This window comes from Hyaena hyaena, unplaced genomic scaffold (genome assembly GCF_003009895.1).
Source record: "Hyaena hyaena isolate Hyena2069 unplaced genomic scaffold, ASM300989v1 scaffold_1176, whole genome shotgun sequence".
In the NCBI taxonomy this organism is placed as follows: domain Eukaryota; kingdom Metazoa; phylum Chordata; class Mammalia; order Carnivora; family Hyaenidae; genus Hyaena; species Hyaena hyaena.
In genome coordinates, this window is record NW_024081810.1 from 209,798 (window position 1) to 236,527 (window position 26,730).

At 39.8% G+C, this 26,730-nt stretch overlaps 1 protein-coding gene across 1 annotated transcript in view; it reads right to left on the bottom strand.

Moving 5' to 3' along the window:
- The window catches only part of SLC35G2 (solute carrier family 35 member G2), a 40,474-nt gene extending 17,174 nt beyond the window's left edge, over nt 1-23,300 (bottom strand). The window contains exon 1 of the mRNA XM_039222703.1: nt 23,204-23,300. The gene's annotated coding sequence lies outside the window, so the exon portion shown is untranslated. The remainder of the gene's footprint in view (nt 1-23,203) is intronic.
- Between the last annotated feature and the right edge of the window lie 3,430 nt (nt 23,301-26,730).

Sequence of the window (26,730 nt, forward strand, 5' to 3'; positions counted from 1 at the left end):
TGCTCCATTTAGAGAACACAGGCAGAGTAAATAAGCATAATTCTTAAGCTCTCTAGGGTTTTCAGAATGATAAATGAGCACTGGCTTCAACTTAAAGTCACCAGCTGCATTGGCCCCTAACAAGAGGGTCAGTCTGTCCTTTGAAGCTCTGAAGTCAGGAATTGACTTCTCCTCTCTAGCTATAAAAAGTCCTAGATGGCAACTTTTTCCAAAAGAAGGCTGTTTTCATCTACAGTGAAAATCTGTTTAGTGCAGCCACCTTCATTAATTAATTAACTTAATTAACTTAACTAGATCTTCTGGATAATTTGCTATGGGTTCTAAATCGGCACTTGCTGCTTCACCTTGCACTTTTATGTTATGGAGATGGCTTCTTTCTTTAAACCTTATGAACCAACCTCTGCTAGTTTCAAGATTTTCTTTTGAAAATAGCTTCCTCATCTATCTCCGCCTTCAACAAATTGAGGAGAGTCAGGGCTTTGCTCTGGACTAGGCTTTGGCTTAAGGGAATGTTATGGTTAGTTTGATCTTTTTTTGTTTTCAATATTTTTAATGTTTATTTATTTTTGAGAGAGACAGAATGTGAGTGGGGGAGGGGCAGAAAGAGAGGGAGACACAGAATTCAAAGCAGGCTCCAGGCTCTGAGCTGTCAGCACAGAGCCTGATGCGGATCTCAAACCCATGGACCATGAGATCATGACCTGAGTCAAAGTCAGATGCTTAATTAACCTACTGAGCCACCCAGACATCCCATGGCTGGTTTGATCTTCTGTCCAGACTACTCAAACTTTCTCCATATTAACAATGAGGCTGCTTTCCCTTATCATTTGTGTGTTCACTGGAGTAGCTCTTTTAATTTCCTTCAAGAACTTTGCCTCTGTATTCACCACTTGGCTAATTTTTTGGCACAAGAGGTCTAGCTTATAGACTATTTTTTATATTTTCAGCACCTAGCACAGTGCTTGGCATAAGACAGGTGTTCAGTAAGTGTTGTTGAATGAATTAATGGACTATATTGTTAATGAAGCAAATTTTGTTAAGAACAAAGTTAAGTAACATATATAAATGAATTTAAATGGCTCACATAACTCAAGTAAGGAAACTTATCCACTAAAACACTTTAATGTCCTTAATAAAATTTCAAGAATACACATTACAGTGTACAGTTTGGCTACTAAGATAATTTGTTTATTCAGTTTCTCTACCTTCGGCTCTGTTTCTGCTAATAGGTCTCCCATATTTCTTTAATATTACATTTCCCAGGCATAACTGGAGGTGTTCCTTAAGTAACATGCATCTCCTTTTCTTAAATAAACCATTTTCAATCAATGAGGAAGGGTGCTGAAGAAACATGTCTCTCAGCATTTCTAGGCTGAACTTAGTTGCTATGTCCCTGCTTCCCAGTGCACACCTCACAGCTTGGCCCAATCAGCTGAGTACCACCACCACAATGTCACTGCAGTCCTTCATCAGGCTTCCTGGGGCCTGCTCTAAACAAGCTTCTGACTCAGGAGCTATATACCACCATCAGATGTCTACATTAAAAAAAAAATTACTATTATAAAAACAATATATTTGTATTGGAGAAAATTCAGAAATGTGGAAAATCAAACAAGTAAAACCACTTATAATCCTACCACCCAGAGATAACCACTGATCCTTCCAGGCCTTTTTCTATTTGTGAACATTGGTTTTTTTTTTTTCCAAACAATGGCATCAAATACCATATCTCAGTGTGTAACTTCCCCATTCTACTTATTAATACATTGTAAATATTTTTCCACAACACTAAATATTCTATAATATCATTTTTAATGGCTAGTTAATAAGGGCTTTGAACATAATAGGTCACTCATTAGCTTTCTGAGAGCTAAAAGGCAACTGCAACGACCACTGCCACTGATTCTTTGTGCAGGGACAGATCCATAACCATCATGGGAAAAGGCACATATGTGAAAATGAACAGAAAAAACTGAGGTTTTCCCACTGAATGTAAATGAAGAAACGGGTTTTTGTGGCCAGGGGAAAACTATGAAAGAACAAATAGGAGATAAATCAGGACTATTCATATTTCATTCTTTGTTCTCCATTCACAACACCATCTATGAAAAGAAACTAGCTGAGGCTAAAAGTAAAATAAAGTGTATCTTCATTCATGTTTTGTGTGTTTATTTAGGATCAACACACTGTTTAGTTTTGAGAGGATTTGCGGTAACCATTCAATGAGAGTTAAAGGAAAAATGAAACCACAGGAAATATCAAGCACAGATGCTTCCATGCATCCGGGACACACTCTTTTGGATTGTTTGGTCCTGAATATGACTCTAGATTTTCTAATTATAATGATAGCTATGTTTATTTAGTCCTATCTCTTGTCAGGCATGTAGTAAGAACTTTATTTTCTCATTTAAAGGTAAAAAACAACTCTATGAAGTAGGTACTATAATTTCCATTTTTCATCTGAGGAAATGGGTTCAGAAAGTTTGGGTGACTTACCAGTTTAGTGAGGGACATAACCAGTTAATGATATGAACAAATTCAGATCCAGATCTGCCTTCCAAAGCCCTTTCTTCTATACTACACTGCAAAGTAACCATCCATGGTGGGCAGAATAATGTTCCACCCACATCCCCACCAAAATGTCCACATCCTAATTCCCAGAAGCTGTGAATACATTACTTTATCTGACAAAAGGGAATTAAGGCTGCAAATAGAATAAAACTTCTAATCAACTGACTTTAAAATAGGGAGACTATCCCAGATTATCTGATTGGGCCGATGTAATCACAGTGATTAAAAGTGGAAGACAGAGACAGAAAAATCAGAGGATATGTGACAACAGAAGCAAGACCAGAGTGATGCAATGTGAGAACTCAGCCTCTGTTGTGGTACTTAAGACAAAAGAGGGTCACAAGCCCAGGAATGTGGACAGCCTCTGAGAGGCAAGAAAATGGATCCTTCCCTAAATCCTCCAGAAAAGAATATATGCTGCCCAACACCATGGCTTTAGCCCAGTGATATCCATACTAGACCTCTGATTTACAAAACTGTAACACAATATTCCTGTAGTTTTAAGCCACCAAGTTGTGGTAATTTGTTATAGCAGCAAACAAAACTTATACACTATCATTCTGTGAATGTCTAAAGATCAAATTGTATTCTTAGAAAGAAGACCCACACATTTAATACAAATGTGGACCAAAAACTTGCATGTAAACCCATAAGTTTTCCTAGAAAATAATTTTTGATATTCTTAAGATCTAGAAAAAATGTTGGATAAGACTACAAAGTTCTAAGTCAAGTGACATGGACAAGATTATTTTGGCCTAAGATAGAAACTACTTACTGGCTTGCTTGCCCCCTGAAATACTGTTTGAAATGTCTGGCTTTTAAGAATCACATCCTCAGGGCACCTGGGTGGTTCAGTTGGTTTAAGCATCTGACTCCTGATTTCAGCTCAGGTCATGATCTCACAGTTCATGGATGGAGCCCTGTGTTGGGCTCTGCATTGACAGCACAGAGATTGCTTGGGATATTCACTCTCTCTCTCTCTCTCTGCTCCTCCCCAACTTGCAGGCATGTGTGCATGCTCTCTCTCTCTCTCAAAATAAATAAATAAACTTAAAAAAAAAAAAACAACATTCTCATGGATCATCTAGAAAAGAGTGAATTATAAAACATCTTTTTTTATTTAAAAAATTTTTTAATTTATTTCTGAGAGAGAGAGAGAGAGAGACAGCGTGAGCGGGGGGGGGGGGGTCAGAGAGAGAGGGAGATACAGAATCTGAAACAGGCTCCAGGCTCTGAGCTAGCTGTCAGCACAGAGCCTGAAGTGGGTCTCGAACCACGAACTGTGAGATCATGACCTGAGCTGAAGTCAGATGCTTAATCGACTGAGCCACCCAGGTGCCCCTAAACATCTCTTTTTAAAACAGTTTTTAATCTTTATTTTTGAAAGAGAGAGTGAGACAGAGCACAAGTGGGGGAGGAACAGAGAGAGAGGGAGACAGAATTCAAAGCAGGTTCCAGGATCTGAGCTGTCAGCACAGAGCCCGACGCAGGGCTTGAACTCACAAACTGAGAGATCATGACCTGAGCCACAACCAGATGCTTAACCGAATAAGCCACCCAGGTGCCCCAATTACAAAACGCTTCTTGATGGCTGAGCTAATTGGTCTGCTAGATGTAGTTATTAAATGTTGAATCAGAACTCTGGTTGGATGCCATCAAATAGGATTTTAGATTAATAACCAATATTGGACAACAAGTCTAACCTATTCTGGAGGCCGCAAATCTGGGTTTGAATTATGCCTCTATCATTTTCTAACTGTGCATACATCACCTAACCTTTCTAAACCTCAGTTTCTCTATCTGTAAGAGTGGCTGATATTACCAACTTGAAAGGTTATTAATAAGGATTTAATGAAAATATCGATGAAAAGCATCTAGAACAGTTCCTGGTACATAGCAGGTGTTCAATAAATACTGGCTTGCTTGCTTCCTAATTGTCATATACTATGAAGATTTTCACAATAGCATTCAAGAAAGGTTTATTTTCCTCTCTGCTGTTTCTATAGCAAGAAGGTTATATACAGGTTGTGAATTGCTAGATTAGGAATTTTTTTAAGGATAAAATCATGAATTCAGGGAGGTATGCCTTGAGGCCCAGCTTGAAATCGGCTCCTCCAGTCCTTCAAATGATTGCAGAAATTTCAGATTCCTTGTGTTATATCTCTGATTCAAAGAGGTAGAGAGATTTTTAAATTTTTGTTACCTGTAACTAAACCCTGTCTGACACACAGATAGATTAGCATACCATGTAATGGTTAAAATTGAATCCCATCAATCAAGGAACCTTTCCTGTCTACTCTGCTCTTAACAGTACTTATTTTAATACAGATGCTAATAAAGTACTAATATTTTGAAATTTATGGAAAACTATTCATTCACACATAATGGTCTAATGAATCAAAAAAACTGAAGATAATGCCTTAAATTCTTTTCTTGATGGGATAGGATGATATATAACAGTAATTCATAGCAGACAATTTGCCTGCATTTTATCCTCATGTAGTTTTTGTTGGGGGATAATAGCCTACAATTTATCAAGAAAACTAGACTAGATATTTGAAAGAATCAACCAGAATTGGTGGGCATTCTGGTTAATAATAACATTAGATTTCTTTGAAGATGGGTAGACAGTACTTTGAGCTCATACTGAAGAAATACATGTCAATTGTGGTAAATAAGGACTTAGGGCTGCTAATTATAGGACAGAATCTGAATAACTCCTTCAAAACATTTTCTACTGAGCTCTCTGGAAATGTAGGCAATTTGATTTCCTGTAACTCCCTTGCACACTGTATCTACTCTCCGAAACATTTTTTTTTTTTTTTTTTAAGTAGGCTCCACACCCACCATGGAGCCCAATGCAGGACTTGAACTTACAATCTTGAGATCAAGAGTCAGATGCTTAACCGACTCAGCACCCAGGTACCCATCTCCTAAGCACTTCTACTAAAATCATCTAGGCTTGGCTAGCAAATTCCATGCCAAGGAGCAAGTACTCAAATTCACTCAGACCTCTGATATTTTTTTTTATTTTTTTTAATGTTTATTTATTTTTGAGAGAGAGAGACATAGTGCAAGTAAGGGGTGGGGGTACAGAGGATCCGAAGCGGGCTCTGTGCTCACAGCAGAGAGTCCAATGTGAGGCTTGAACTCACAAACCATGAGATCATGACCTTAGCTGAAGTCAGATGTTTAACCAACTGAGCTATCCAGACACCCAGACCTCTGATTTTACTTTATTTTTCTTAAAATTTTTTCATGTTTATTTTAGAGACAGAGAGAGACAGAGCATGAGTGGGGGAGGGGCCGAGAGAGGGAGACACATAATCCAAAGCAGGCTCCAGGCTCTGAGCTGTGAGCACAGAGCCTGCACCGGGGCTTGAACTCATGAACCGTGAGATCACGACCTGAGCCAAGTTGGCGCTTAACCAACTGAGCCACCCAGGCGTCCCCAGATCTCTGATTTTTAAAGTGCTCTTTCTGAAAAGGCTCAGAGCCACAGAAAAGTCAGAAGCTGCCGTAGTATGACTCCACCTCCTCCCACATTCATGCTGGGCAGAGCTTGTCAGCACATCCCAAGTGTTCTGGATTGTGCACAGTGTAGGGTGGCTCCTTCTATCTGCTGTGTCCACGCCTTCAACAGATTCAGGTCCATCTGAAGGGAGCATGCCAAAGTCAGGATCTCCTTTGTGGCCTGGGAGTTCCATGAAGGCAAGAGAGTTCTCATTCATATTTATGTTCCTAATACACATAACAAATTTAATAAACACTGATGGGAGAAAAAAATAGGTCAGTCATGAACTGCATTCGACTCCTCCTAGAACTCTGTTCCATCTTGCTATCAGTTCTCACAGTCTCACAGTCTCTCATTCTATTTTTGTCCTGATTTCACCTTTTAGATGGTCCTCACACTTGTTATTTTTGTCACTCAGCTGCAATTCTGACTCTGTGCTGGGACACTGGCTCTACATTGCTGAGGAATCCCTCCTGGTCTGGGCTGCCCTTGAGTCTATGTTGGCCCCAGACTGGCCCCGAATAGTCAGAACAACCTAGCAAGGATTCACCTGGGAGAAGGGACCACATCTCTGCAAAGTTCTTGGATTGAGAGAACTTTCATTTGTGCTACATCATTGAAGAGTTCTCAATCTAAAAATAGGAATGCCCTTGAACCTCATTTTTCATATCTCATTGTCATTTGAAACTGATCCTGAACTGTCCAGCAAGGAAGAAATAAGGAAATGGCAAAAAAATCAGATTGAATGATGGAGTAAGGGTATTTGTGGGAAGTCTGGCATTGAGTATTTAGAATATAAAAGACCAAAAAGTCATTGGTGTTACTATTTTTTCCATTTTCCAAATGCTTTGGTGGCTAGAGTAAGCTATACTTTGAATTCTCTTAAAAGCAACAAGAGTTAGGATATTAGACATAACTTTATGAAATAAGGGTAGTATCTTCCTTTATTTCAAAAAAAACACTTCAAAGTCATCATCTAAATATTTACTTTATGAAAGTATTATAACTTTTTATTAAATGTTGTGTTAAATATGATTGCTTAATCACTTAGTACTTTTCATTTATACTAGCCAGAAGTGATTACATTCCACATTTTAGATTTTTTGGAGTGAAAAGATATAATTTTTTAATGTTTCAAAGTTTTTATTTAAATTTTAGTTACTTAACATTGTGTATTAGTTTTAGGGGTAGAATTAGTGATCCATCACTTACATACAACACCCAGTGCTCACCAAACAAGTTGCCCTCCTTAATACCCATCACCCATTTAGTCCACTCCCCCACCATCCTCCCCTCCAGCAACTCTGTTATAATTTTAAAATGGACTTTAAATTGGCTATAAACTTGAGTATTTCACATATGATTTGTAGTCATGACTGTAGGGTGGAAACTCTTAGGTACATATCCTAAAAATATTATTTGGGGGTCTGCTGGGAATGAATCCTGACTTTACGTTCATATTATTTACCAGTGAGAAACATCTTGGCTCAAAAATTAGTAGGATATGAAAGTCTTTCACTCTATGCATAAGAATCTTGCTCTTGAAGGAAAATAATTTACTTTGAGAGTCTGAGAATGGCAAGTTTGTTGCATTCTGGAATCTGGTATTCCTGCTCTGACCCTGTCAGCCAGCTCTTAGATAGGGCTCAGTTCTGTACTACTGTAGCAATAGCTAGCTTTTGTTTCTATAGCCATTGACTGCACCCCCCTGATCCTGATAACCATCTCACAAATGCATCTTCTTGCTCAGAAAAATCAAAGGAAGGGGCATTGGGTGGCTCAGTTAATTGTCTGACTCTTGATTTCAGCTCAGGTCACAACCTTGCGATTTGTGAGATCAAGCCCAATATTAGGCTCTGCGCTGACAGCCCAGAGCCTGCTTGGGATTCTCTCTCTCTTACCTCTCTGCCCCTGTCCCCTCAAAATAAATAAATCAACATCAAAAAAAGAAAGAAAGAAAAATCAAGTGATGAATGTGGAAGAATAAATCCAAATCCCCTGTCACCACTATACTTTGCTGATGACAAGTCAGTGAGGTGACAACTTCTGTGAGGGTCACTCCCTTCAGTGCTAATAAATGCACAACAGCACCAGAACTCCATGACAGCTCATCCATTTCCAGGCTAGAAGAGATTTGGGGCACACAGACTCAGATGCTAAGCTCTTCAGCATGTTAGCTAACATAAGCTCAACAAAGGGATACTTAGGCAAGAAAGAAGCCTTATTCTGGGCGGAAAAGCAGAAGCTGCCCAAGAGGGTGTGGGTTAAGGCTGCTTTGATAGGGCTGAGCCAGGCTGAAACCAGGAGTATAGCAAGTTTGGCTGGGGATGAAGGTTGCCTAGTTGAACTAGGAAAGGCAGTGGATACTGGATTTCAGAGGGGGGCCGGCTAGGAGGAGCAAGGGAGCTGGGAGGATTTAAGCTAAGATGGGGGCTATGAGATCACGGGAGAGAGACCTGAAGTTTTTGCTGGGCTATGTTAGTCTAGGATATAGGACTAGACTGCCTGTATCCTAGACAGTTTTCTCCTGGAGAGGAGACAATTACAGCTAAGAGACTTGGAGATGAGGTGAGGTTAAGAAGCATATGTGATGGGATAGGTGTGGAGTTGGAGAGATGTAGAAAGGAGAAATGGGAGAGATGCACCAAACAGGAGGCTTAGCCCAAGTTTGAGCTGGAGACTCAGTGGACAGTTCTAGGGCAGAAAGTTAGTGAAAGGGATACTTGGGGATTATCAGCTGTGCAAAAGCTGCTAGGAATCAACAGCTAGCTCTGGGAGAAACAACTGAGAAAATGAAAAGAGCTAAATAAGAACAGAAAGTGGAGGGGAAAGCAGGTGGAAAAAGGGAAGCAGGGAAGAGAGTGATCAATCTGGTTAGAGCTAGGCTAAACATTCTCTCCTGCCATCAGCTTGGAAGCAACTGCACCTGTTGCTGTGTAGGCAAAATCAAGGTGAGAAGCTTGGTTCCTCTAAACTCAATTGTGGTTTGATGACTTTAGTATACTATAATGAACTATGCACACCAGGAAAGGAAAAAGTTAACTGAGGTTGAAAGAAAGCCTTATTTGGCAGTTTTCAAACAAGCAGGTTGATTTGGCTTGTGTGAAGGCAATGATGCCTGATTTGGAGCAGAGCAATTTATGTTGTACCGTTTTAAAATCCAGTCTGGCACACTGTGATGAATATGTCGGCTGGCAGCTAAGAACTTGCTGGAATCTAAGAGTCTTTCACCATTTATAATCGACACTTCCCTTTCCAGGAAAGAGCTTTTCTAATCTCTGAAGCAGTGGACCTATCAATTTGCATAAACTATGACATTCTCAGTGAACACATATTTATCATCTACCACTTACTTTCCTACTGTCTTTTTTTTTTTTTTTTTTTTAAAGCAGCATCAGTCGGCAGTGAATCAGCACCTTTAAAATCACTTGTGCTGAATGAATCTGTTAAGAGTGGCAGGGAGCCATCCTTATAAGGGGGAGGAGCAGGAATAAAATGACCTTTTCTACTTCTTTGATCTTTTTTGTATGTGCCTAAGTGGCTAAACCACCAATTACATTAGATGCTAATTAAATGTAAAACAGATTATAAGGCTGTTCTGATATGCTTGTTAAAGTATGATTGCTTGCTTAGCCCTTACCTAAGTCTCATGAGAAAGGATCAAACAGCCCAGGTGAGTTCAAAGAAGCCTACCAACCCCACCGCCCCACATAGGACAGGCACCAGTCCCGGAACAAAAAAAAAAGAAAAAAGGAACACCAAGGACCAACAGAGTCTACTCTCAAATCCCTCAAACGCTACATACACTACCTGGTCACATTTGACCTGTTCCTGCTGCTGTTTATCCATGAGAAAACCAAGCCTGAAATTCCTCTTGAGCCTAAGACTTATGGAAATGCCAAATGAATCAGACCAAAATTTTACAAATTTGGTTTCATTTAATCATATCTGATTCTGCACACTATAGACATCACTCAATGAAATTAAAACCCAATTATATATACCATATACTGTAATTTATTAAACTCAAATAAGAAAAAACAATTAAGAAATGGTGACCAGGGGTGCCTGGCTGACTCAGTCAGAAGAGCATGTGATTCTTGATTTCAGGGTCATGGGTTTGAGCCCCACATTGGATGCAGAGATTACTTAACAAGAAAAAGAAAAAGAAAAAGAAAAAGAAAAAGAAAGGTTGAGCAAATGTTATCTTGCTTCAAACCACACCATAAATCATATTTTGAGTGAAACCCGACAACACCTAGTTGGTTAAGCTGCATACCTAGATTTATTAAAATCACTCCCTGAACTATTAGAGAAAAACATACACTCACACACAAAATACTACTGCAAAGTGGAAAAGAGACTTTGCCAAGTCTCATCATTAGCAGAGACATTGTATCTGAAGGACAAGCATAGTATATCTATCTCATTAAGAGTAACTTTTACCAGCAACATATATCAAAATTTTAAATGTGTGAACTCTGTGACCCAGCAATACCATTTGTAAGAATATATCCTAAGGGGATAACCCAGTAAAATATACAAAGATGGCATGCAAGGATATTCATCACGGCTTTCTTTACACAATAAAAAAATTGAAAACAGCCTCATTAACCTTTAATAGGGAACTGGCTAAATGAAAACATCAATGCAATATTATCAGCCATCCAAAAAGATTATATATATATAATATATACATATAAGAGGACATAAAAAAGCTTCATGACACATTGCTAAGTCAAAAAAAGGTATAAAAAAGTATTCATAGTATATTTTTTAATATAAAATTTTTTAATGTTTTATTTATTTTTAGGAGAGAGAGAGAGAGACAGCGTGAGCAGGGGAGGGTCAGAGAGAGAAGGAGTTACAGACTCTGAAACAGGCTCCAGGCTCTGAGCTGGCAGTCAGCACAGAACCCGACGCGGGGCTCGAACCCACGAACCGCGAGATCATGACCTAAGTGAAAGTCGGACGCTTAACTGACTAAGCCACCCGGGTGCCCCAAATATAAAACAATTTATACTTTGGATGATAGAATTTTAATTTTTTGGTACTATCTTCTATTACTTTTTTTTTTTTAATTTTCTAAGTATGTGTTTACTTCAAAACCAGGGTGTAGGAGGATCAAGCTATTTTCATCAGAGGAAAATAAATCATTATTCTGTATTTCAGTCAGACCAGAATAGTCACCCAGAAAGCCAAATATAGCTCTTGTGTGTCTGTCTGTACCTTCTGTTGGAAGCAAAACTGTGGATAAACAGTATCACAAAATTTGAATGGATGGTGTCTAGAATGCAAACCAAAACAGAAGTGAAATACTACATAAACTAAGAAGGATTCCTTTATCATACATAGTGTTTGAAAGTAATTCACTGTGCGTGTGTGTGTGTTTATTGCCATGTTTTCATAGCTAACAAAAAAATAATGGTGATTCCAAATGGCAGCAAATAATATAGCTACCATTGGTTTTTCTTACATAAGTTACCACTCCATAAATCTTTGTGTTAATGTGGGAAAAATCTGACCTGAACAGATGGACCTCATGCTGTTTACTAAAATACAAACAGATTTGAGATCTTCTGGACCAGGAAATGAAGTCCACACTAAAACAACAGACACTATCATCCATCTCCTAAATTCAATTTCAATTTAAGAAGCTCCTAATAAAAGCCATATTTTTCTCTTTAGAAAGTGATAAATTTCTGTCTTAATGGAATGTGTTCTTGACACAGTAACAAAACATAGTGAGAGATTAGTGGCACTGGTGATGCTGGTTGACTGAACCCTGAAGCACATCAATTTTGGAGAATTCCTTCACTGTGGTTCTTGACAGGTGGTAGCATTTGGCTCTCTCACCTTTTATTTTTCAAGGTTCTCACAGAAGGGGCATCCCTGAGGGCTGCCACCCTGCCTGGTTAAATCTTCATCTCCTTAGTCCAAGGCCCCCTTTCCCTTACATCATCTTCACCAGAGCTGTTTCACAAATAGATGCCCTTGGAGACCCAATAAAAGGCTCTCTGTCAAGTAATTAGCAGCTTGTCAGGGTTTGTCTTTTCTTCCCGCTATACCACTTTCTAGCTTTGTGACTTAAGGCTGTGAGGAGGCTGGTGGGGCCAGCAGGAAAGAGTCTGAGGAGGAGCTGGGGCCAAGGAGGTGGCCCATAAGGCCAGGGTATTGGTTATAGAACAGGAGAATGAACTAATAATTTAATATTGAGGATAATGGGAGCAAATTTCTCATCATCAGAAAGGAAACTACAAATAGAAAAAGAAAGAAGACTGGAATGGACCCTGTGGTATTTAGTGGAGTTGGAGATATTAAACTCAAGGGTTTTAATATAAATAGATGAAGAGATATGAAAATAGATATAGATGCACGCATATATGTGTTTGTAAGTTTCCTGGCTCTGAAAACGATGACACCTCAGTGTTAATAACCACACCTAGCACCAAGATCTTGCATTGTCTACTAAAAGGAACCACGGCTTCTTAGAGAAATAGCTTTTGAAATGACTGCAATGGTTGGGTAGGAAAAGTGCAAGATAAGCTTGAAACATCTTACATCAGAAAGTACTCCAAGATTAAAAAAGAAATGTCAGAAGAACCCAAGGACCAGCCTGACTGGGATTTAAATGAACAAATCTCTGACAATTTTAGCACTGAAATCAATAATGACAGTCGGTTATAATCCATTGAATAAAACAAATCTACAAGACCATGCTGATGTAAATAAATGAATTAATAAATAAATAAAAAGAAAGAGAAAACTCTTCCTTATAATAAAATACCAAATAATAAATGTAAAATAAATGTTGGAGGGACACCTGGGTAGCTCAGTCAGTGAAGCAACTGACTCTTGATCTCAGCTCAGGTCTTGATCTCAGGGTTGTGTGTTCAAGCCCTGAGTTGGGCTCCACATTGGGCATGAAGCCTACTTTAAAATAAATAAATAAATAAAAATAAAAATTGGAAGTATGGTTTCTACTGAATGCATAGGGATTTTGCACCGTCATACAGTTGAAAAATCATAAGTCAAATCATTGTTAAGTAGGGGACCATCTGTATATCTTCTACTGCATCCCCAGTGGCCAGCACTGATTCTGTTGGAACACCCACAATGACAGGAAGCTCACTCCTTCCCAAGGCACCACCTGGAAGTCATCCTGAATGTTAGAAAATTATTTTTTTACGCTGTGTCAGAATCTGTCTCCATATAATTTCCAGAGCCTGTTCCTATGTATTTCCTATGGGGTGACTAATCAATTCCCTCTTCCACATGACAGTTCAATATCAGGAACTATTTCCTACCTTCTACCTTCCCTATTGCAAGTCCCCCATTATGAGTTTTCTCTTCTCCAAACTGAAAACCTCCTCTTTTTTTTTTAAATTATTTCATGTGTAACCGGGGTTTTCAGTCTTCTCACCATCTTAACCACTGAACATACACCAGGCTTTTATAATCTCTCCTATTCAGGAGATTCTGTTTCTATGGGGGCAGCCTAGATTACACCAGATATTCTGGCAGCCTCATGCATTCACGTTTATTCCCTCAGTCAATATTTACTTAGTGCCTATGACGTGGAAGGTACTAGTCTAAGACATTATGAGAGATAAGATTAGGAAGACATAAGCTTTCTCTTAAAAATGTACATGTTCGTTTGGGAGAAACAATATACGGTTATAAGTGCCACAAAACAGATACAGCAACTTCTATATACAGTAAAAGGAAGGAAATTATACAATTAAATATGTATTTGCTTTAACATCAGAGTACTAAAGGACAAAGCTAAAGTCATGACAATGCCAGAGTAGGCCTATTTTGGTTTGGGATATTATGAGAATTGATAAAAAGCAGAATATTGGGATTTCAGCTACATTAAAAGAGAAAATTCCAAATTAAGAGAATTATACAGAATCAGAAAACACAAAGAGTCTATATAGTCCATTTGCCCTTGAAAGCTCTGACAATAGAATCAATAATCATTTGTCCAGAGTGATTTACATGCAGTTCTAGAAAGGTAAAATAAACAAACTAGACTAGTATACACTAGGCTTATACCAAGTGCTTTACATGTAATGTTTTACTTAATCCCACAACAACCCTGACAAGGTAGGCACTAATATTATTTGCTCTTTAAAAAAAAATATATATGCAGCTCAGCCAGGTACTGTGACTTGCCCAAGCTTACAAAGGTGCTAAACATGGCAGCCAGGCTCAAATCCAAACCCTCAGCTTCTAGCCCAATTTGAGGCCATCAACCCCACAAAGCAATCTCTGGCAAATCTCTGAACTCACACTCATAATGCTCCTGGTAACTTAATTGGAAAAGCCTCTCACTGACCAATCTGTTCCTTCCCCGGTTTAAGAACACTTTCTATTGGGGGCACCTGGGTGGCTCAGTTGGTTGAATGTCCAATTCTTGATTTGGGCTCAGGTCATGGTCCAATGGTCATGGGATTGAGCCTGGGTCCAGCTCCATGCCTAGCATGGAGCCTGCTTGGGATTCTCCCTTTCTCGCTCTCTCCCCTCTGCCCCCTCCCTTGCTTGCACACACACCCTCTCTCTCTCTTTCAAAATAAAAAAATAATTAAAAAGGAAAGAACACTTTCTATAGGACTCTGTTATAGTCCTTGACATATGGTATCACTGTGAGTTGCATATGTAACTCATGAGTTTTATAATCATTGATAAGGTCTTACTGCTCCCAGAACAGAGATAGGTCTTTATCTTTTTCATGGTATGCCCTGGGTCCTAGGGCAATACTAGACTCAACAAATGCTGTGAGTCCTCTGGCATAGCTGGGCTGCTTTGGAGAAAGTCACCCTCTTAACAGAAACTTCTAATTCTGGGTCTGATTAGTTGCGGTGCTGAGCTTTGGTTATCATACTTCTGCAACCTGACTCTATCTTCTATCTCCTAACCCTAATTTAAGGGAATCCAAGAAGTAATGTGAGTATCTGGCTTTGGTTCACCACCACCCTCAGAAGCCTTGCTCACCATCGGGATTCTCACCCCCATTTAGAACTATGGCTCAGCCAGAGTTGCACAGAGACCAGGGCAAAATAAATGGGAAATTGCCTAATATTTCTACTTTCCTTCAAGTTCTTAAAGTTAAAGTCAAAGTGGATTAAACCTCCTGATACTTTGGGGTCTTAAATAAAAGGAAAGAGATAATGAACCAAGTGATTTTGATACAGTCAGGAAATGTTTAAATGAACTTTAGTAAAGATGACAGGCATATGAATTAAGTTCCTATATAATTTTAACTATGAAATAGTGTTAAGTACCCATTGATCACATACAATTCTATTACAGCAATGACTAGAAGAGAAACCAGAATTAACAAACAATTTAACCTGTGTAATGTTAAATAAGCCAAAATTTTAAAATTATATGTGTATATTAAAATTTATAGGGCAAACTAAAGCTTTGGTTCACAGAATAAAAAAAAAAAAAACAACTTTGTGACCTCAACTCATCTGACACTTCCTACCAAATAGAAGGCTATTTCCTGCATCTAGACCAGAAGGTAGATGAATGAAAAGTGAGAAAGGAGAAATACTGGAGTGACGGATTATCATTTTCCTTTCCATACCCAAGCCAGGAGCCAAGAGACAGTGACTGTTCATGTAATAACTTAGTTACTGGGAGAATCATTAGTAAGGGCAGAATGGCAAAAAAAAAAAAAAAGTGTGGTGATAATAGGGGTACTTTGCCTGATTTGGTAATAAAAATAATGCATGAGAAACATGAAATAATAAGGAAGATATAGTAGTGGCCCATAACATCCTGGAACTGAGTTATCAGAGTGTTTAAGAAATACAATCCATAGTGCAAAGTGGTCTCAGCAAGGAAGGTGAAACCAGACACTCATCGCCAATGAAGTGTTTAAAGTGTTCAGTGGCACCTGTGTGGCTCAGTCGGTTAAGCGTCCAACTCTTGATTTCACTCAACTCAGGTCATGATCTCACAGTTTCATGGGTATGAGCACAGAGCCTGTTTAGGATTCTCCCTCTCTACCTGCCCCTCCCCCACTCAGGCCCTCTGTCTCTCAAAATAAAAAATAAATAAATAAAATAAATGAACATGTTGGTTAAGTGTCCAACTTCAACTCAGGTCATGATCTCATGGTTGGTGAATTTGAGCCCCACATCGGGCTCTGTACTGACAGCTCAGAGCCTGGAGCCTGCTTCAGATTCTGCGTCTTCCTCTCTGTCCCTCTCCCACTCACACTTTGTCTTCCTCTCAAAAAATAAATAAAAACATTAAAATTTTTTAATAAAAAATGTATTATAAAAATGTTTTTACAAAGTGCTCAGAATAAAAGGCTTGATTAGAGTATGATTAATGACATCATCTTTTCCTCACCAACAAATGCCAATGCCAAACAGGAAAATTATATTTCTACTCAGGACACCAGGAGGTGTCTGACTCTTTAAGCATCTAATAATTGGAGGTGGGAGGTGTGTCTAATCCTCATGACAACTACAAACTGTCAGATTGCTAGATAGGTCAATAACTGCTGAGATTAGCTAGATCTGAAGTGTGGATAGCAAAGCTCTCCAAGTTAAAAGGTACTGGAGAATTCAGCTATCCACCTGAATTAAAATATTGTGAAAATTAACTTTACAAGAACTCCAATCACACTTAAATTTAATAATTGAATTATTTACATCTTTACATTTTCTCATTAATTTTGTGTCTTTGAAAAGACTCTAATACATGTAAAAATATGGAAAAAAGGTATGATTAATCAATCTCCCTGCCAATCTTCCAAAAGCAATTTTCTCTTGTGATTGAATTCACTAACTTCTATTTCTAATAGGTAAAGCAAAACTATTAGCCATTTTAGTTAAATGAGACCAGCGTGTGATCATTGCCCCTCTTCAGGTCATTTGGCCCCTCTACTTATAATTACCCACCTCCTGGCTGGGGCTGATTGATAGATCTACCAACACAAATAGACAAAACTTAATAGATCCTATTTAGAAACAGAATTGGTGACTATCGAAACATAATATGGTTCTAAGCTCTACTCCTTTGAAAATTTAATTGTCCTCTTTCTCTCACCAGAGAATATTTTTATAATCTTGGGTTGGGGAACTAGGGTTGTGTTCTAAGTGTAACACCAAGGTGAAAAATCACAAAGAAAAAATGTACTGATTTGATTCCATGAAGATTTAAGCCTTCTGTGCAAAAAAAAGAAACCATAAAAAATTTTAAATGACTAACTAAAAACAACAATAGCAACAAAGGGTCAACATCTTTCATACAAAATGGGCTCTTAAAAACTAAAAAGAATTGCACAAAGGCGATGAATAGCTAATTCACACAAAAAAAGAAATACACATAGCCAATAGATATATGGAAAGATGCACAATTTCTATAAAAGTCAGAAAAACAAGAATTTAAAATAGACTGAGATATATCTTGCCTCTTAGGTGAGGAAAATGGGAAAAGCTGATTATCTCAGCATAAATGAAGAATCTAGAACATCATGCACTATTTTTTGAAGGGCAAACTGTTACAAGAATTTTGGAGAACAGACAATATGCACCAAAATGCAAAGTATTAATTTTCTCTGCCTATAAATTTCATTTAAGAATTTATTCTAAGGAAGTAGTATCATTACACAGAGGTATATTAAAAGAATATTCGGGGGCGCCTGGGTGGCTCAGTCGGTTAAGCATCCGACTTCATCTCAGGTCATGATCTCACGGTTCGTGGGTTCGAGCCCCGCATCGGGCTCTGTGCTGACAGCTCAGAGCCTGGAGCCTGCTTCCAATTCTGTGTCTTTCTCTCTGACCCTCCCCTGCTCACACTGTCTCTCTCTCTCTCTCTCAGAAATAAATAAAACATTAAAAAAATAATATTCAATATGACATTGTTTACGCTATGCAAAAGTTGTAAATAATCTGAACTTAAATGGGATGTTGATTAATTCAATACTTACATTGAGTATCAGATAGGAACATATCTGTATCTTGTGTGTAAAAAATAACAGAAAAATAGATACAGTATGATTCTATTTATGATACACCAAATTTAAGATGCACATTTTTTACACATTCCTAAAATTAAAATGCATCTTACAATTGACAACATCGTGGGGTGCCTGGGTGGCTCAGTCAGTTGAGTGTTTGACTTCTCCTCATGTCATGATCTGGCTGTTCACCAGTTCAAGCACTGCATCGGGCTCTGTACTGACAGCTCAGAGCCTGGAGCCTGCTTCAGATTCTGTGCCTCCCTCTCTCTCTGCCTCTCCCCCACTCATGCTCTGTCTCTTCCTCTCTTTCTCAAAAATAAATAAACACTTAAAAATTTTTTAATTAAAAAAACAATAGACATCATCCTACGTTCAATGAAATGTATCTTTATTTATAAATTTAATAATCTGGAAGTCTTTATTCCAAACCAATATTCATAGTTACCTGTGGAGAATGTCTTACTACAAGGTTTTATTTTCTATTCTGATGTTGATCTCATTTTTATAATCAACTATATCTTAGAATTTATTCTATAAAAACAATAAAATTATTCCCATTTTGCTGTTCTAAAATATTTTTAAACCCCAGGAAGAAAATAATACAGAATAGCTCATCAATGCCCCAATAACCAATCTTTTGTTTTTTGGAAAAAGTTATTTTGATCTATAAGAGATACAAAAAAATAGTACTTAGGTGGGTGTTTTTTCTTTTCAAGGTATTTTGACCAACCTTATGTGTGAACATTCTTATGAATTTCAATGACATGAATTCCTGATTTGGCTAAAAAGTGGACTTTGTCATATTTTCCTTCTTACACAAAAACAAAATATTCTATAAAAAGAATAGCTCCTTTTTTAAAAGATTGCATACTAACAGTTTAAAGATATTAGAGGCGCCTGGGAGATTCATTCAGTTAAGCGTCCGACTTTTGGTCAGGTCATGATCTCATGGTTTCTGAGTTCCATGAAACTCTTAAAGCTCAAAGCCTGCAGCCTGCTTTGGTATCTGTCTCTCTGCCTCTCCCCCACTCTTGCTCTATCTCTGTCTGTCTCTCAAAAATAATAAACGTTGGGGCACCTGGGTAGCTCAGTTGGTTAAGCTTATGACTTCGGCTAAGGTCATGATCTCACAGTTCATGGATTCGAGCCCCATGTCAGGCTCTGTGCTGACAGCTCAAAGCCTGGAGGCTGCTTCAGTTTCTGGTCTCCCTCTCTCTATTCCTCCCCTGCTCACACTCTGTCTCTCTCTCTCAAAAATAAATAAAAACATTAAAAAAATTTTTTTTAATAATAAACGTTAAAAAATGTTTTTAAATACTAGACTAGGGGTAGCTATGGTGGCTCAGTTTGGCTAAGCATCTGACTCTTGATTTCAGCTTAGGTCTTGATCTCAGGGTTGTGGGATTCTCTCTCATGGGGCCCTGGGTGGCTCAGCAGTGTCTGACTCTTGATTTCCGCTCAGGTCATGATTTCATGGTTCATTAGTATGAGCACCAAATGGGACTGACAGCCTGCTTGGGATTCTCTCCCTCTTTCTGCAACTCCCCCCCTCAAAATAAACAAATAAACCAAAAAAAAAAATCTCTCTCTCCCTCCCTCTCTGCCCTTCTCCCTGACTTGCTCTCTCTCTCTCTCTCTCTAATAATAATAATAATAATAATAATAATACAGACTAAAAAGCATTTTAAGGAAAAACACTTTCATTAAGTATTTAGAAATTAAATACATCATATTAAAGGGCTCAAACTTGGGGCTTCTGGGTGGCTCAGTCAGGTAAGCATCTGACTTCCGCTCAGGTCATGATCTCGTGGTCTGTGGGTTTGAGCGCCACATCAAGCTCTGTGCTGACAGCTCAGAGCCTGGAGCCTGTTTCAGATTCTGTGTCTCCCTCTCTCTCTGCTCCTCCCCAGCTTGTGCTATCTCTCTGTCTCAAAAATAAATAAACACTAAAAAAAAATTTTAAATAAATAAATAAAGGTCTCAAACTGAATAATGAAAACATTATTTTTTATTTTTAAAAATAAAAAATCAAGAAAATATTGCAACATATGTAACAAGGTCCTCATTATACAAAGAGCTCTCACAAATAAGAAAAAATACAAGCACACCAATAGAAAAATAAGGCTGGAAACCACAAAAGAAAAAAATAAGCATGACCTATACTTATATATGGAAAATATATTCTTTTTTGCCTATCCAATTGGAAAATTCTTTTAAAAGATTGATAAAAACTGGGGCACCTGGGTGGCTCAGTCAGTTAACCATCTGACTTTGGCTCAGGTCTTGATCTCATGGTTTGTGAGTTCAAGCCCTGTGCCAGGCTCTGTGATGACAGCTCAGAGCCTGGAGCCTGCTTTGGATTCTGTGTCCCCCTCTCTCTCTGCCCCTCCCCTATTCACACTCTGTCTCTCTTTCTCTCTCTCAAAAATAAATAAACACTAAAAAAAAAAGCAAAACCCAGAACTAATAACCTAATGTTGGTGATACTGTGAAGATACTAACATTCTAATTTAGTGTTTATAGTAGTATATACTGGTACACATTTTCGGTAGCACAACCTGGAAATAGTGTTCTTCCAATAAATATTTCGTGAATACTTATATATCTACCACTGTTGTAGATGCTGAGAACACGGTAAACAATAAAATAGACAAGAGAGAAGAGAGGAAATAACAAATCAATGTATTTAAAATTTACCTACCCATTGAACTGGCAATTTCACTTCTAAGAATTTGTTCTAAGAGTAGAACGAAACAAGTGCACAAATGTTTGACCAAATATGTTATTTGCAGAGGTGCCTGGGTGGCTCAGTAAGTTAAGTATCTGACTCTTGATTTTTGATTCGGGTCATGATCTCACAGTCAAGCCCGGTGGGTGTGAGGCTCTGTGCTGGGCATGGAGCCTGCTTAAGATTCTTTCTCTCCCTCTCCCTCTACTCCTCCCCGCTGTGCTTTCTCTCTCTCAAAAATAAATAAAAATAAGTAAGAACAAATATGTTATTTGCAGAGCTGTCTATAAAGGCAGAAAACTGGAAATACATAAACATAATTATGACATTGTCATATAAGTCAATAAATTATGTTCTACCCAGAGTGCAATATTATGCAACCCTTAAGAATGATGACCTAGTTTTATATGTATTGGTTTGAAAGACATTAGTGATAAATTATATACTGCAAATGCAACCAACAGAAGATTAATCCATTTAAAATGCATGTATGTTCACCTAAAAGAAAATCTGTCTGCAATGGTTTTCTCTGGTTTTATGCATTCCTCTATTACCTAAATATCTTACAATAAGCATACATTTTTATGAGAGAAAAATCATAGATATTAATGCTTTGAAAAATACATGTGCAATCTTTATGGAGTCCACAAACCATATACCACCAGTATATTTGAAATTCCCAGCATTATGATGCATCTTAGTCTTACTTTCTTCAGATTATAGCTTTCCATAAGATTGTTATCTAGCTATTGTTCTGTATTAAATTTTTCATTAATTCTTTTTTAAGCTTCCTTTAAGAACATTTTTTGTATTAATATCAATTTTACCTCTTTTAGACTATCTTCGTTTCGAATTAAAATATGCATAAATGATTAACTTAGCATAATACCAAACACTTTAGTCCACAGGCTCTGTACTTTGGAACAGATGATTATGAAAATTAATGATTCTGCAGAGTTCAGAAACACAGAGGTGTCAAAAAATAAAGATGGGTTACAAAAAAAGCTCTGGAAAAAAAGTATAACTTGTGCCGTGTGATGGCATTGAAAACAGATAAGTGCATTTACATATGCATTATATTTGCGTGCATATACACGTATGTGAATCCTACAGAGGCATAAGTGAGAGTTCATGTTTAAGGTCATCATGAGTACTTGCATGTAGGTCATCAAACCTGTTACACAAACGCTTTATCTGCCTCCCCAAAAGGGAGCTACATTTGCCTTCACCTTATCAGGAAACAAGCATTTAACTCATCTACAAAGGGTTTCAGTGTCAGCCAGGCACCACCCTGGCACCTGCTTTGGAGGTGGGCTATTTTTGACAAAGGTGCAGAGTAGAAAGGGTACAGCAGGCCGTAGCGCGAGAAGTGAGCCAACGAAGGCACCTGAGGCACTTACTTCAGCACCAAGGACACGGGCAACCCCAATCAATGTCCTTTACCGTGGAATAGCCCGCGGAAACCGCCTCTCTCCAGTCGCCCCCAGCCCACTCCGCCCAGTGCGTCACTATCTCCGGACCCTCAGTCGTCATCAGGAGGCGGTCTTTCCGTCTCGCTCTCCGCCAAACCCAGCGAGAGCCTGAAGATGCAGGACCCCCACTCGCCCCAACACGAGTCTCCTTCCAGCTAGACCGCGCACCCCTTCCATCCTCTTCCTCCTCTCAAAAGAGGCCAAATGGGCGCACACAATGTAGAAATTCTTCAGCGCCCAGAGGCGGGTCAGGGAGGGTTCGTGTTTCTCTCCCCGGGGCTGAGGAAGCTCAGTGGACTTGCCCCGCTCCTCTAGCCAGCACACCTGGCCACAGCCCGCCCTTCCTCCACTACCCTTTGCCTTCGCCTTTCGTTGTGGAGAAATTTCTACAAGCCATCCATTCTCCACGAAAATCTCAACCCATATAGACTGGCGTTCCAGAATTATAGACATAAGAGAAGAAAGAAAACTACCGACTCTTGGCTATGTTTCTAAAACCATTCAGCCTTTTTTAAAGTTTGGATTTGAAACTGTTCTCATGACGCCACAGGGACTCACCCTTACTTGGGTGGGCTCCTGGGCCAGAGGAAAGCAATACCCGGCCTTTATCATGGAGGCTGGGGAAGGGTCCAGTAGGTGCGACGGTGGCAGAACACGGGGACGCAGGGTCCCTAGCTGACGCTGACCCCTGCTGACCCGGTGTCCCGGTTCTCCAAGAGAGCAGTGAGGGAACCACGGCCTCTCTGATGTCCAACAGAGCCCCCTACGAAGGTCCCGCCCTGGGCCCCGCCCAACCCCCAAAGAGGGACTCTGCCTCTAGAGTGGGTGTGTGGGGTTCGGGGTCAGCTCTCATTCCTTTCGGGTGGGGCGGCCTGGCAGGCAGCATCAAGGTGCAAGACTGCCGCTGCCGTCTGGCTCCCGAGCCCGGTTACCTTCGTTTCACCGCGAGGAAGGTGCGCGCGGTGCTCCGGCCCGGGATGCCAGCTCCCGGGCGCCTGGTCCAGCCTCTAGGACTGCTGCGTCCGCCGCGCGCTTCGCCAGGAAAAAACGTGGCCAGGGCCGCTGAGGCCGCCAGGAGGGGCGTGGAGAGGGGCGCCGCGTTGCGGACACTGCGCCTGCGCCCTCTGCTGCCCGCCCCCACCCCCGCCCCCAACTCAGCCGGGGCCGGAGCTGAGGACCGCGGGAGACGCCCAGGATTTGTGCTGGAGCTGCGCGATTTCTACTGCCCGCGCGGTGGGAGGGTCTAAGGCGCCGGGAAACTGCCTACCCCGACCCTTGTAGCCGACGCCCTTAGAGACAGCGGGATTGAAGCCATCGTTCGTCAGCCGGGATGACGTGGTCTTCTGGAAGGGGGCAGGGAGGCAGCCTCAGTCCATTTCCACCCATCTATTTTTGTTTAAAAGTAGCTAATCGGTGCCTCGGTATTTAAAAATATGTCTAGCATGGGTAAATCGTGGTCGAGAAAGGGCTTTGGGCGTCCCTGAGTCCACCTGACCTTTTACTGATGAGATAGATCTCTGCCATAGGGGTCTTGACACTTGCCAGAGCTGGTTCCTGGACTCAGGTTTAAATTACCCCATCCCGTGCTGAATGAATATATTCACTTGGAAACAGACCTAGTCATAAAAAGCAATGGTCTAAATGGGTCAAGAGGACAGGCAGGAAGTCCGTAACTACTCCAGGCCAGGCAAGAAAGAGCGTGGCCAGAACCAAGGTGCTAACTATGGGAAAAGAACGTCACTGCTGGGTTTTTTTGTTTTTGTTTTTTGTCTCCCCAGATCCACTCTCTGTCCTGCTCTGTGACTCAGGGCTTACCTTTGTGAACTACATCAGTTGTTCAATAGCTTTCACTTGGTTGTGGCCAGTGGGAGGCATCTGCGGGGCATCACAGGGCTGGGTGGTATTCAGGGCTGCTCCCTATCCCCCCAGAGAGCTCCCTATCCCCCTCTGTGAGCGGTGGTTGTATTCTTCATCTGAAAGCATTACTCCAATCCTGTGGCCCTCTCCTACAGTTCTCTCTGAATCTGGTAACCACTCACTGCCCTTCCCCCTTCAGGTATGGGGCAGGTAATGGCTCAGAGAAGTTTCCTTTAACCTTCCCCACACCCTTTAAAAGTCCTTTCCTTAAATTCTCAACTACCCCATGGGTGTGGCATAACATCTTTTTCCTACCATTTCAGAACACAACAACAGATTTTATACTTCACTGCAGTTGGGAAGATTCATGAGAAAACAGAACAAAACAAAACCAAAAACACGTTAAAGAAAAATGTGCTTTTTAAAAGGTGAGATGTCTCCCACAGTCATCTTGACAGTTCTCTGGGCTCCATGCAGCCAGCATGCTAGGTGGTCTACCCAGTGGGTCCCCCAGTGAGAGGGCACCAAAGACGGATTGACTAGACCCAAGAAAGGAATTGAGACCACTCATAACCAGTGTGTTCACAAAGGAGCTGGGGATCATCTGAGTGTCCAGCCTCAGATGGATCCAACTTTTGGATGCCTCTTGATGTGAAGAGACAATCCAGATCTTTATGGAGCAAGTGCTGGTGCTCTCACAACTGCAGCTGGGCTCCTTTTGAATGAGTCGATATTTTTAGGACACTTAAGGGAGTCCTGGGCACAGTGTCTGAAAAATGTGTTTATGAAGGAGCTGCTGAGTGAGGCAATTGTCAATGAGAGTCTTTGGCTGTTTCTGTAGAAAACCAAAGAATGTTCCCAAAGAAGGTGGAAATAAAAAGCAATAGAGTAACAGTCATTACATTGCCCCTAGCACTCCATATCAGGTTAGTCTAAATCCAGGGCCTGATCATTTCTTTGGCTTTTAAAAGCAGTTGAATTGGTTTAAGTAGTTTCTTTCTCCCTCCCCTTCCAAATACACTGACAAAACAAAACAAGGCGTTATTGTAGCCAAACTTACCCAAAGAGAATGAACCCCAGGAGTAGCTGTTTGCAAACAGAATTAACATCCAAGCAAACAGACTATTTGTACTGAATATAAATGACACCAGAACAGAAAATTTAACATGTATTTTCAGCCTTTCAGCCTTTCAAAGAGAAAGGATCCTTTGTTGTTCAGAAAACAGCCTGGGCATTAATTGCACTGATCTAGGTAAGGGAAAGAGGTACAAAAGCAAAGAAGCCTCAGAAGGCTAGACCAATCTTCAAAACTCAGCTAGATTTTATGTTTCTCTTGGAAGAAGGGAAAGGGAGGAAAAGAGCCAGGAAAGTTTTGAGTCTTGGAGTGAGAAAAAATGAAGATGTAGAGTGAGCCAAGTTTAGGAGAGGATTTCTGAGAGATTTGAGAGGGTAAAATTAGGGATTTAAAATAGCTGCCTTTCTGAATGATGCTGAGAGATACTGAGAAACAGGGGAAAGGATTTTTACATGTTTTTTTATATGCAGTAAATTGAATTCTTTTGTGCATTGAGGGATTTTTCTTGCAAGTGTCAAAAACTCAAACTCAAAATGACAAGAAAAGGAATATTTGTAGCTTAATATTTGAAAATTACATATCTGTATAGATAGCTTCAGGTATGGCTGGATCCAGAGTGCAAACAATCTCATCAGGATATGGTCTCTATTCTCTTTGACCTCAAAGAGTTCATTCACATTTAGTGATTTCTTCCTACCCGCACCCCCCCACCTTTCCCCAGTGTTCAATTTATGCTATCCTTATTCCTAACAATTCAAGTAGAAACATAGCATTTACTTCCAAGTAATTCCAATAAAGTCTTGGAATTGTGTCTCATTAGCAATTCTGGATCATATGCCCAACCTTATGCCTTAGTCTGGGAACAAAGAATGGAGGAGAGTTCATTCTCTAAAGGAAAGTCAAGATTCTGTTATCAGAAGAAATCATATAGTGATTGGCAGGTAACAAAGGACATGTATACTATAAGTATTTCTCAAAGAAACTTCAGTTAAGATTTGTGTTACTATTCAATATATTTTTTATACCCAACTACTATTTCTTTTGAAAAGAAACTTGTTGACATGAGCAGCAAGTCAGCTGAAATGTTCTTTTGACCTAAAAAATAAAGTGTAATGTCTTGCCATTCCTATAGAAAGAGGTGCCAGAAAAGGTTCTGTAAATGTGTTTTGTTCTGAGTTTCCATATACACACAGCCTTTATTTAAGTACAGAGATCAGGGTGCATGGATGGCTCAGTAGGTTGGGCATCTGACTCTTGATTTCAGCTCAGCTCATGATCTCATGGTTCGTGGGATTGAGCCCCATGTAGGGCTCTGTGCTGACAGAGCTTAGGAGAATTCCTGCTTGGAATTCCCTCTTTCTCCCTTTCTCTCTGTTCCTCCCATACACTCTCTCTCTCTTTCTCTCCCAAAATAAATAAATAAGCATTTTTAAAAATTGTAAAATAAAACAAGTAAAGAGGTCTTTTTTCTAGTCCCTGTAAACAATTCAGATCCCTCAAAGTCCAAAGAAGTTTCTAGAGTTTCTG